A 12409-nucleotide genomic window follows, 5' to 3' on the forward strand; every position below is an offset into this window, starting at 1 on the left:
CCTATTTAAGCACTTTTTTAAAAAAAGTCTAAATCATGCTTCCATTCTGCAGTGGTAAGCACGTGTGACGTAATCGCATTGGCATTTTAAACACATGAGAACTGATGCACGTGTGTCACAGCTGGAAGAGCAGCGCTGTTTACAAGTGAGAAAGAGGAACACTGTGCAGTAAGCTTGGTTGGTTTTGGTTTAGATCTGTTATTATCTGTTTCTTTACTCACAATGGTGTGTTTGTGTGCTTATCCTGGATGTCTCAACCAAGTGGTGAACGTGAGATTACATCTGTATCATGGCAACAGAATATGTCACACGAGAGACTGCTTGGACTCCACCCTCTTGTGAAGCTTTAGAGTTAAAAAGTACTTAACTATTGATATTTTTCACACCAAAAGTGATCGTGTCACTTTAGAAGACATTAATTTAATCGCTGGAGTCGTACGGATGATGTTTATGCTGACTGTCTGTGATTTTTGGAGTATCAAAAATTGGATCACTATCCACTTGCATTTTAAGGACCTACTGATCTGAGATATTTTTTATTATTTTCCTCAAATGTGTTATGATGAATAAAGAAAGTCATACACACCTGGGATATCATGAGGGTGAGTAAATAATGAGAGAATTTTCATTTTTGGGTGAACTATCCCTTTAAGTGAAGATGTTTATCAGGTAATTTATCAGGTAATACAGGGTACTGCAAGATTTGAAATGAGTGATAAGGACCAGAAAAGCTGTCATGTATGCTATATTCAAAGTCTTCTAATGCCATATGAAAACCAATGATCTTTGGAATCAATGACGTCAGACCTGGTGCAACGTTTCTTTGAGTTTAATGTGCTTTCTACTACAACTGTTGAGTATGTGCTATGATTTACAAATATATGTAAATTAATATAAGCCTACTGTATGTTTGGTCTGAAAAATGTCATTTGTTAGGGTCATCTGTGGGGAGGAGGTGGGCTGGAGGTTGTGCCTCAAGATAAATGCACCATAAAATCATGAACATACAAATCTGTTCGTCGTTGCCAGAGAGAAGAACGAGCAGATATGAGACACTTATATTCAGGTGTATGCAGGTTTAATATTCTTTGTCATATTCTGAACTTTCTGAGTGTGTTTTCCCTCTAAGTATGATTGTTTCTCGAGTTACAAATAGTACATAAATCTAACAGTAATAAATGTTGTTATTTTCATGTGCAAAATAGAATTAGAGGATAGTATAACTATTCATTCTGTTCAATATTCTTGTTACCTATTTGTTGGCAGAAAATGTTCTTTGTGTTTCTAAAAAACATTTAGGGTGATTTCAGGTAAATTGGGCCACTTTTGACAGTCATCTCCAGGGGCAGACTGGCCATGGGGAGAACCGGGACTTTTACCGGTGGGCCAGCCGCGAAATGGGCCACCGATAAGCTGAAATGGGCTGCCGCGTTATGCAGAAAAGGACAGCGACTTATTGAATGCTTTATTTTTTGCATTACTTTGGAAGTCTAACATTAATAACACAAATGGATAAACAGACCAAATAACATTTTAGCATTATAATAATCAGAGGAATGCTAAAGGACATGTTAATTATCAATTGATTTTTTTCATTGTATTTGATAATTATCCATTACTCAGACAAATCCATTTGTGTTAAAAGTTTCTTTTCAATGGCAGTGGTCCACATGGCTCATTTTGCTTTACAGTAAAAAATAAATAAAAATAAATACATCACACAAAATTCCAGGTAAAGTTGGACATTGATGTTGTTTTTAAAATATGATCCAATTGGCTATACAGTATCAATATCAATATCAATATCAATAACTTAATTCTAATTTTAGTAATGACAGAATCTACACATTATGATTACAGCAAGTGTCCCGCTTTTCCTGTATTCACCCTATATAAGGTATTCATGATTCTCAGTGTTATTATATCATTATTATGTCATGCAGTGCTGGGAAATACCACTTCAGCAAGGGCTGCCTCAGCCAGACAGTGAGCCTGGCCAGTACCTTTAAGGGAGACCTCCTGGGGAAAACTAAGGTTGCTGCTGGAAGAGGTATTATGGAGGCCAGCAGGGGGTACTCACTCTGCAGTCTGTGTGGGTCCTAATGCCCCAGTATAGTGATGGGGACACTATAATGTAAAAAAAAAAAACACCGTCCTGCGGATGAGACATTAAACTGAGGTCTTGACACTCTGTGATCATTAAAAATCCCAGGGCACTTCTCGTAAAGAGTAGGGGTGTAACCCTGGTGTCCTGGCCAAATTCCCCCCACTGGCCCTTCTCAATCATGGCCTCCCTAATAATCCCCATACATTAATTGGCTCTATAATCTACTCTCTCCTCTCCACCAATAGCTGGTGTGTGGTGAGTGTACTGACGCACCATGGCTGCCGTTGCATCATCCAGGTGGATGCTGCACACTGGTGGTGGTTGAGGAGAGTCCCCTGTTCACTGTGTAAAGTGCTTTGAGTGTAGTGTCAGACAAAAGCGCTATATAAATGTAACATTTATTAATTCATTCATTCAGACTAGTGGATGGCAACAACTCTTGTTCTGGGCAAGCGGAGGTTTTCTATAATGGAAAATGGGGAACAGAGTGTGATAAGGGATAGGATCTATCAGATTCTGCATTGTTGTGTAAAGAGATGGGCTGTGAGAGACTTCAAATATAAGCTGTACTGGAGAAGAGGCACTGACCACCTGTGGATTTGATGAATGGGAAATCAATAACTGCGGCCCTTCAAAGCATGCTGAAGTCATGTGCAGATGTAAGTTACAAACCTTTAAGTGTGGAATAATTAATGCAAACACTGAGGTGGTGATGCTGCCTCCTTCTTGGTAGTGCAATAAAGGAATAGTTCACCCAAAACTGAAAATTCTCTCATCATTTACTCATGTCCCAGGTGTGTTCTGCTGAACACAAACAAAGATTTTTAGAAGAATATCTCAGCCCTGCTTGTCCTCACAATGCAAGTGAATGGGCACCAAAACACTGAAGCTCCAAAAGCATATAAAGGTGCATAAAAGTGATACATATGACTCCAGTGGTTAAACCCTATCTTCAGAAGTGATATGATTAGTGTGGGTGAGAAACAGGTCAATATTTCAGTACTTTTTACTACAACATTTCTTCTTGTTGTGTTTTTGGTGATTTGCATTCTTCGTGCATATCACCACCTAGGAGAATTTATAGCAAAAAAAGACTAGTGCGGTGGCTTTCGCTGTTTCTAAGCAAAATACTTCATCTGTAGCTTAAAGGAATATTCTGGGTTCAACGTAAGCGGGTTGTCATGTTAACGTGAGAAATGACGCAATACAACCAAAAGTGCAGCTTGATTTGTTAACAACAGGACACTTTTCATTGGTTTTTGCTTTCATTTAAACATACCAACACGCTTACTTCATATTTCAATCAAATTTTTGTATCTTTTTCTGTTACACTTCTGATAGCACATTGCATCATTAAGTAACTGTGTTCACCTAATCAGTGAGTGTAATACAGAGGCTGCATTTTCAAGATTACATTTTAACTCCACTGATTGTTAGGTTTAGGGTTTGGGTTTGGGTGTATTGTTAATAAAATATGTATTCCTTCTGAGAGTGTATTACATTATTTACAACTAAAAACAACAAGCTTTTGGCACTGCTCTGTGGATATTTCACCCAGAAACTAGGGATGCACCGATACCACTTTTTCTCTTCCGATCTGATTCCGATATCGGAAATCTCAGTGTTGGCCGATACCGATCCCAAGCCGATAACAGTGTTGTTTTTTTTTTTTTTTGCATAATCAGTTTAGAATATCTTTACATTATTATGTGGAACTAATTGGGAGTACTCTTTAATATGTAAAGAAACACAACCCTCTAACTAAACATTATTTCAGTATAAATGTATAGCTTATTAAGAAGCACTTTATTATTATCTAGTATACTGGATAATGTAGCAGCAAAATTAACAGTAATTCCAGTCTTTAGGACTTCAGTAGAAAAGAAACCAGTGTTTTATTTTCACCAGCCTGTGCATGAGTTTGTCAACAGAGCAGCACCATTCACTAATGCGCTGGTGCTGCAGATACTATATATTTACTTATTAAACACAGCCTTTAGTGATTCACAGAGCTATCGCATGTCTTCAAGTGGCTTTGAATAAATGCACAAGTCATATGAACTACTTTAATTGTGTCTTTTATGTCATTTTTGGAGCTTGACAGTAACAAACATGACTAATACACAGTATCGGATTTGGATCGGGCTCGTCGGAAAAAACTTAATATGTAATTTGAATAATATTCAAAGCAGCACAGTGGAGTGAGTGGCAGACACAACCAAAGCAGTTCAGCTTGGGTAATATTCAGTTGTTTCCTGTGTTTAAGTCATACTTGAAATTCATTGACCTGAAAAAGCTTACTGAAAATAACTGATCAGATTGTCTGAATCTGAATAGGCTTTGAACAGGCTGGTGATATTAGGTACAATCAGCTCATAAGAAGTTAATGTAGAATACATTATAATATCAGGGGATCAGCAATAATTAAGGAGATGTGGCAGGGATATGCCAGCAGATGTTCTTTTTCTTATTGGTCATAGAAACAGAACAGGCCTGACCAACTGAGGGTCCAACTGAGTAATCAATTAAAAGCAGAGGAAGTATCAGAAGATTGTTTTAAACAAAACAAAAATTAAATATGTTCTCACGTTGAACGTAAAAAGTTGGCAAAACCATAAGAAAGCATACAAGAGTTGGCTCGTAGAAAAAATGTAAAACTTATTCCCATAGAAAAAAATCAGCAACCACAAACAAAATGTCAAATCAATATAATTCAGCACTAGATCGCTTTGCTATGATTTTTGCTACGAGTCTAACTCCAAACCCCAATCCTAAACTTTTCCATTTTGAATCTGTCAGTGAGCGACCACGGCATGTCTTTATTTCCATACAGTAGAAAATACTTAAATATTGATCTGTTTCTCACCCACAACTATCATATTGCTTCAGAAGACATAGATTTAACCACTGGAGTCTTATGGATAACTTTTATGATGACTTTATGTCCTTTTTAGAGCTTCAAATGTCTGGCCCCCATTCACTTTTGTATGAACCTACAGAGCTGAGATATTCTTCTAAAAATCTTCCTTTGTTTTCTGGTGAAGAAAGAATGTCATACACATCTGGGATGGCATGAGATGAGAGAATTTTCATTTTTGGGCAAACTATCACTTTAAAAGTCATCTGTTTTTATATCATATTTTACGATTTTACCATGAGATTAAATTGTACAAACAGAGTTTGTCATGAACTTCGTTACAAAAATCAATGGGTCTCATTAATGAAACACGTGGGGAGAACAAATTGTGGGGTAAAATGTTCGTAAAACCATTCTTGTGCATATTGTAGTCTGCTTATTATGTGCTGAACTTGCCAGTATCAGAAATGTAAGGTTTACAGAAAATAAAATAAGCATGCATCCAATTTGCATCATTACCAACAACAGGTTCAATTTCCAATTGACATGCAAACAAATGCAAACGAATTGTTTGTCAGGGTAATGGGGATTAGAGAATAAAGAAAAATACACAAAATAATATTGTAATATAATGTTTATTTTTTGTGATGTTTTGCTCAAACAAAGCTGAGTTCTGCTCTGATTTATGAAAGTATGGAAGTGTGATGGGATCAGTCAGGAGGAGTGGCCATAAATTGACAGATGGTTAGTTTTACAAAGGCACCTTGGATCCTCATTTGGGGAGTGACTTTTAAGTAGTTGTAAACTACTGACTTGACTGTCTCAAATCAATTGTCTCATCCTGCTTTTAAGGCCATTTTTATTGCCAGTAACACATACAGGTGCGATTGAGTACAGGTGAGTGTTAAAATTACATTCATTTGAAAATAGTCTTGTTAATGTAATGATTTACAATTATCTTGTTGTTTAAGATTTTAACCTTAAAGATGAGCATGATGGATAGGCTATTTGGTTAGATTTTTCTTTCAGTCTATTTTCTAAATTATTGGTGCTGTTTGACAGTTTATTAAGTTCCTTCACCATGTTTTTACGCTTAAAATATCTTCTTTTTTTACTGAAAAATGGGGCAAATATTTTTGTAGTATACATTATTTTTTCAAATTAAAAAAGGTAAAAACAAATAAGCAATTGAAATAATAAAAATTAATATTTTGTTTTTCGTGAAAGCAGTTTTCATGCAATTCCCAAACTTTCATAAAATGTATTACCTATGACCTAACTGTTTTTGATTCCAGATCATATTTTCATTCGCTGTTCAGCAACAATGCTGCATTCCATATGGCTCACTCTGTGTCTAAGTAAGACATGTAACAATAATACACAAATGGCATTTATGTTTTACATTTGTGACACTCGCTTGTGACACCCTTATTTCTTTAACATGCAGTCATATATGACATTCCATCAAGTACTGCGTCAGTCAGACTAGTTGATGGAATAAACTCTTGTTCTGGAAGAGTGGAGGTTTACTTAAATGGTGAGTGGGGAAGAGTGTGTGATGAAGGCTGGGATTGGAACGATGCCGCTGTGGTGTGTAAAGAACTGGGCTGTGGGACTGTTAAAGAGGCCAAGAGAAATGGATATTTTGGGGAGGGACAGAATCCAGTATTGATGAATAAGGTTCAGTGTTATGGAACTGAACACACACTGACATCCTGTTTTGCTTGGAAATGGCAACAAACTTTGATTCACTGGTGGCCACCAACTTCATGTGGAAGTGGGAAGGATGCTGGTGTCATTTGTTGGCGTGAGTCCTTTTTAGGGAATTTGTAGAATATTTTACTTTCATAATAATGTCAACATATTTACAATCAACTGTTTAGTTTTGTAGACCACTCACCCATCATTTACTGTTTGTGGACATTAGGCAATATTAGGCTGGCCGACGGTGCTGACTCTTGTTCTGGGAGAGTGGAGGTTTATCACAAGTGGTGGTGGGGAACAGTGTGTGATAATGGATGGGATTCTGCAGATGCTGCAGTGGCATGTAGAGAGATGGGCTGTGGGGAAGCTATACAGACACAGAGTGGACCTTACTTTGGACAAGGTTCAGGACAAATATGGCTGGATTATGTGCAATGTGTTGGAAATGAGATCACCTTGAACAAATGTCCAACTCTTAATAATTGGGGAGTGTATACCTGTGACCATTCAAAGGATGCTGGGGTCATCTGTCAGTGTGAGTTACAAACTTCCTCTCAGGCTAACAGTTTGTATAGCTAGTAGCAGGCTTTTCAAGGATTATGAATTTATACTGTATAGGGCAGACCGATGCTATTTGTCAGACAGTGAAGTTTTCACAATGGCTATAGCTCAGTAATTAGGTTTGAGTCAAAAGTCCAATTACACAAATATGTGTTTTCTCTAGCAGTGGTTTGATATCAGTTTCAAACTCCTAGTTTAAAACCCTCTTAAATTGGGCCATGTATAAACTAATCTGTTTAAAAACTCAGTTTTCCTTTTCCATAGTAGGCCTATGCGGTTATGGAGAGTGTTTTTCGAAAGTCTCAGTTTTCTTTTTTTTCTTTTTTTTTTTTAAATGCAGTTCTAGTGTGGATGAGAGATGTAAACATAGCGACATTTCTAACAAAAATGTATTAGTGTGGATGTGGCCTTAGAATATTTCTTGTGAATTCTACATTCTAAACTAAAATTCCAGTCTCATCATATTTTTGCCATAGCTACTGTATTAGGGCATGCTGTCACAAAAGGTCAACATATGTTCAATGAACTATATCTCTCTTGAAGTCTCTTTTTATCTCTGTGGACATTAGCCTCTGTCAGGTTGGTGGATGGCAGTAACTCTTGCTCTGGAAGAGTGGAGGTGCTCTATAAAGGGCAATGGGGAACAGTATGTGATGACAGCTGGGACTGGTGGGATGCTTCCTTGGTGTGTAAAGAACTGGGCTGTGGGAGTATAATAGAAGAAAAGTATGGAGCGTATTATTCAAAGGGCACAGGACCAGTTTGGATAAGTGGTGTACAATGTGACAATTATGCAACTTCACTGAGAAATTGTAACTCAAAGGGATGGAAAGTTGACAGCTGTGGACATGAGAAGGACGCTGGAGTGGCCTGTCAGCGTGAGTACAAAACCGATTGTAGTCATATAAACAGAGGATGATAATCAAATGTCATTTGCTGATAACTGCATTGTGACATCTCTCATTTATGTGCACTTCAGGCAAACTTAGGCTGGTTAATGGCATCAATGCTTGTTCTGGGAGAGTGGAGGTTTACAAAAATGGTGAGTGGGGAACAGTGTGTGATAATGACTGGGATGCTACAGATGCTGCAGTGGTGTGTAGAGAGATGGGCTGTGGAAATGTTATAGAGGCAAAGAGTGGACCTTATTTTGGACAAGGTTCAGGAGAAATATGGATGGATCGTGTAACCTGTTTTGGAAATGAGTCTACACTGAGTGCCTGTGAATCTCATAAATGGGGATTGTATGACTGTGACCATTCAAAGGATGCTGGAGTCATCTGTCAATGTAAGTTGCTAACATTTAACTAACATTAATCTTTTGTAAACTCTCTGCTTTTCACATGTTACAAAGAGATTTGAAACTTTTTGCCCTTTTTAGCCCTTGTCAGGTTGGTCAATGGCAGTGACTTTTGTTCTGGACGAGTAGAGGTTTTCTATCTTGGACAGTGGGGAACAGTGTGTGATGATGGCTGGGATTGGAACGATGCTGCAATTGTGTGTAGAGAACTGGGCTGTGGAGATGTTATAGAGACAAAGAGTGGTGCTTATTTTGGCCAGGGCTCAGAACGAGTTTGGATGAGTGATTTGCAATGTGGCACTGAGTCCTCTGTGAGAAACTGCAAATCAAGTGGATGGGGAAAAAACAGCTGTGGACATGAAAAGGATGCTGGAGTAATTTGCCAATGTGAGTACAGCATTATTTGTAAGATGTACCCCATGTAAAATAACACATTGACATGCAAATCAATTGGAAATGAGGACTTATTTACATAGTGATCAAACTATCCTTGAATTCTGACCATCTCTTCTCATTTGTGTGAGCATTAGATCCCATCAGGCTGGTGTATGGCAGATATGCTTGTTCTGGGAAAGTTGAGGTTCACCATGATGGTCAGTGGGGAACAGTGTTTGATGATGGCTGGGATATATCAGAGGCTGCAGTGTTGTGTAGAGAACTGGGCTGTGGGCATAATCCTAAAGAGCTATATAGTGGTGCCTATTTCGGACAGGTTGTAGGACCAGTATGGATGAATGGCATTAATTGTACTGGCAGTGAGTCTGCACTGATGAGCTGTATGTCAGATGGCTGGGGGTCACGCTACTTTTGGCATGACCAGGATGTTGTAGTTAGATGCACAGGTGAATGCTAACCTTCTTCATTTGATTTAACTGGCATTTGTCACAAGAAATTACATGACTCATGTTTTCTCTCACAGACAATAAACTAGTTTTAAGGATTAAGGTGACGGCTGCCCCTGGAGTTGATCCAAATGATCCTGGAATCCAGGGTAAACTTTTGCAGAAGGTGAGAGAAGTGGGAAGGCCAGGGTTGGGGACTAATGGAATACATGTAATGGGATTATGTATTTAAAATACAAAATATAAGAAACAGTATTCCACTACAGTTACAATTTAAATCATTGGTTATTAGAATACAGTTACATTCAAAAAGTATTTTGATTACTGAAGAGATTACTTTGCATTTTATTATCATTTGTTTCATTTAATATTTAGTCCTTTCAGATGGAAAACATTTATACATATAAATGATGCGATCCAAAGTGCATTTGAACAGCAGTGAAACACTTTCTGATGATGTGTTACATTCATACGAGCAGACAGAGAAGTAAGTTTGAAGTAAGTTTGGAGCAGAAGAAATAAAAATAAACCTTGTGTAAATTGTCAGCTTTACGCTAAGCTAAAATGCTATTTCTAGCCATTTTACATGCACATGTTACCAGGCACGATCAAATTTTTTTATCAAGAAAATTCATGTTGGGGTCCTGGGTTGCTCAGCGAGTATTGACGCTGACTACCACCCCTGGAGTCATGAGCTCGAATCCAGAGTGTGCTGAGTGACTCCAGCCAGGTCTCCTAAGCAACTAAATTGGCCCGGTTGCTAGGGAGGGTAGAGTCACATGGGGTAACCTCCTTGTGGTCGCGATTAGTGGTTCTCGCTCTCAATGGGGCACGTGGTAAGTTGGTAACATGTGGAGTCTCCGCGGTGTCATGCACAACAAGCCATGTGATAAGATGCGCAGATTGATGGTCTCAGAAGCGGAGGCAACTGAGACTTTCCTCTGCCACCCGGATTGAGGTGAGTAACCGCGCCACCATGAGGACCTGCTAAGTAGTGGGAATTGGGCATTCCAAATTAAGAGAAAGGGGGATAAAATAAATAATTAAATAATGATTAAAAAAAAAAAAAGAAAATTCATGTTGGATCATAATTTCTTTTTTTCTAGTAAGACCTTTGATATTAGGGCAAAAATCTTATTCTTGATAATAATTTTTATATTGTTTTCCTGTAAAAATATCTAAAAATCCTTCAAACAAGATCAGTTTGATTTATCTTGTTTTAGAAACAACACTGCATAAGATATTTCGGTTTTTCAGAGAATGTATTTTTAACATGTGTATTTTGTCTTACTGTACTGGCAGACTTTTTATAGTCAAAACAAGTGAAAAAAATCTGTCAGTGCTGAAGAAGTAATCCAAAGTATTTAGAATACATTACTGACCTTGAGTAATCTAACGGAATACGTTACAAATTACATTTTACAGCATGTATTCTGTAATCTGTAGTGGAATACATTTCAAAAGTAACCCTCCATACCCTGGGGAAGGCTAACAGTGAGCTACTTTTTGCTACCATCTGCTGGTTGTTCATGTTACTGTTTGCTCTCTGTATTTTCAATTATTTGAATTTCATAGATGGGGATGGGCTTGCAAGCAAATGGAACTTTCTCCCTGAGCTGGAGATCTCAGCCGAATGGAAACATCTTCCAGAAAAAGGGAATAATACCCTAACAGGTTTGATAAAATACGATTTGTTATTGTGATGATATCATTTTCAATATTTTAGCCCTTTCACAATACCAGTTGAACTCTGTACAATTGTAATGTATTTATAACGATGTTGGTTCCATATGTCATTGCCAATGTGGAATGCAGAGAAAACAAACAAACAAACAATGCCTCTTAAAGACCATTGCATTGAAAGCTACAGATTCACACATTCCTAAAGTAATTGTTTAAAGATGAAATGGATTGTGTTATACTTTTTAACTATTCTAATTTATAGCTTGACATTTATGTCTTGACAAAACGCTGATAGCCTTTCTGCTTGTTCACTGAATTATCATCTATCCAAGGCAACCTGTATAATCCCTGAAAGATTAGGTTGCTAATAGCAAACATAGCATTTTGCATTTAGTAACTTCATAGTACATAACTTGAAAACTACAGTAATTATGTTACATTTTCTATGTTAACTTTCAGTTTACTTATACACCCAAATATCCTCTCAACATAATCATATTTCAGATTATTGTAACATTATCCATATTCTCTGTTACTCACAAGGAGAGAAACGTTTGGACATTTATTCCTGTAAACATGATTTATTTTTGCTTAAACAAATTGATGGATGAGTCAAAGTTATTGTCTGTGCAACTAACTTGTTTTGAACCCTGAACTTTCCTTTAATGTACCAAGTTGCTATCTTGCTTAACAACCATAAACAGCCAGCAGGCTAATAAACTATATACTTGGTGGAGAAATTATTCATTGTGATGATTACTATTAATAAATGTAATTAAGTTTTGAACATTTGTGTCTTTTTTCATATCGCTGTTGATGCTATTTCATAAAAGCCACTTGAGTCGTGTGTCACCCGCAGTAAATCACACACATTTTCTTTAGTGACTTGTGTATGGAAAGCAACCCAGCCCCATTTTAAACTAAAGAAGACAGTCATGTACAGTGCATGTGACCTTGAAAATCACTTAGCAATTCAAATAGGACAGGCCGTATACAAGTTCAGCAAGAACAAACCAATCTGAAATCACAATGAAGCCATTCTAGAATCTATGATTAGTAGCCTATGGTAAAATATATGTCTTAAATTAAAGTCCTTACCAACGTCTTCCAACGTTATTTTGTGTAGACTTTACCAACACCATCTATACTCTAGGTGGAGTATCATGCCACAGAGAGACCACAGGAGAAGGGGTACTGTATCTTCCTCATCTTAATCAGGACTGGTGCATTAACTTGATTCAGGACTTCTGGACCAAACATGATGAAGGGTTAATTTAAGACATTACATAAGTTCCAGACTCTCTGAGGCTGATGCCAGAGGTTTTAAACATCATGCACATTATGCATTTGACTAA

At 37.4% G+C, this 12409-nt stretch overlaps 1 pseudogene; it reads left to right on the forward strand.

Moving 5' to 3' along the window:
* The window catches only part of LOC127436577 (deleted in malignant brain tumors 1 protein-like), a 34242-nt pseudogene extending 22457 nt beyond the window's left edge, over nt 1–11785 (forward strand).
* The last annotated feature ends 624 nt before the right edge of the window (nt 11786–12409 follow it).

This window comes from Myxocyprinus asiaticus, chromosome 47, assembly GCF_019703515.2.
Source record: "Myxocyprinus asiaticus isolate MX2 ecotype Aquarium Trade chromosome 47, UBuf_Myxa_2, whole genome shotgun sequence".
NCBI classification, from domain to species: Eukaryota; Metazoa; Chordata; class Actinopteri; order Cypriniformes; family Catostomidae; genus Myxocyprinus; species Myxocyprinus asiaticus.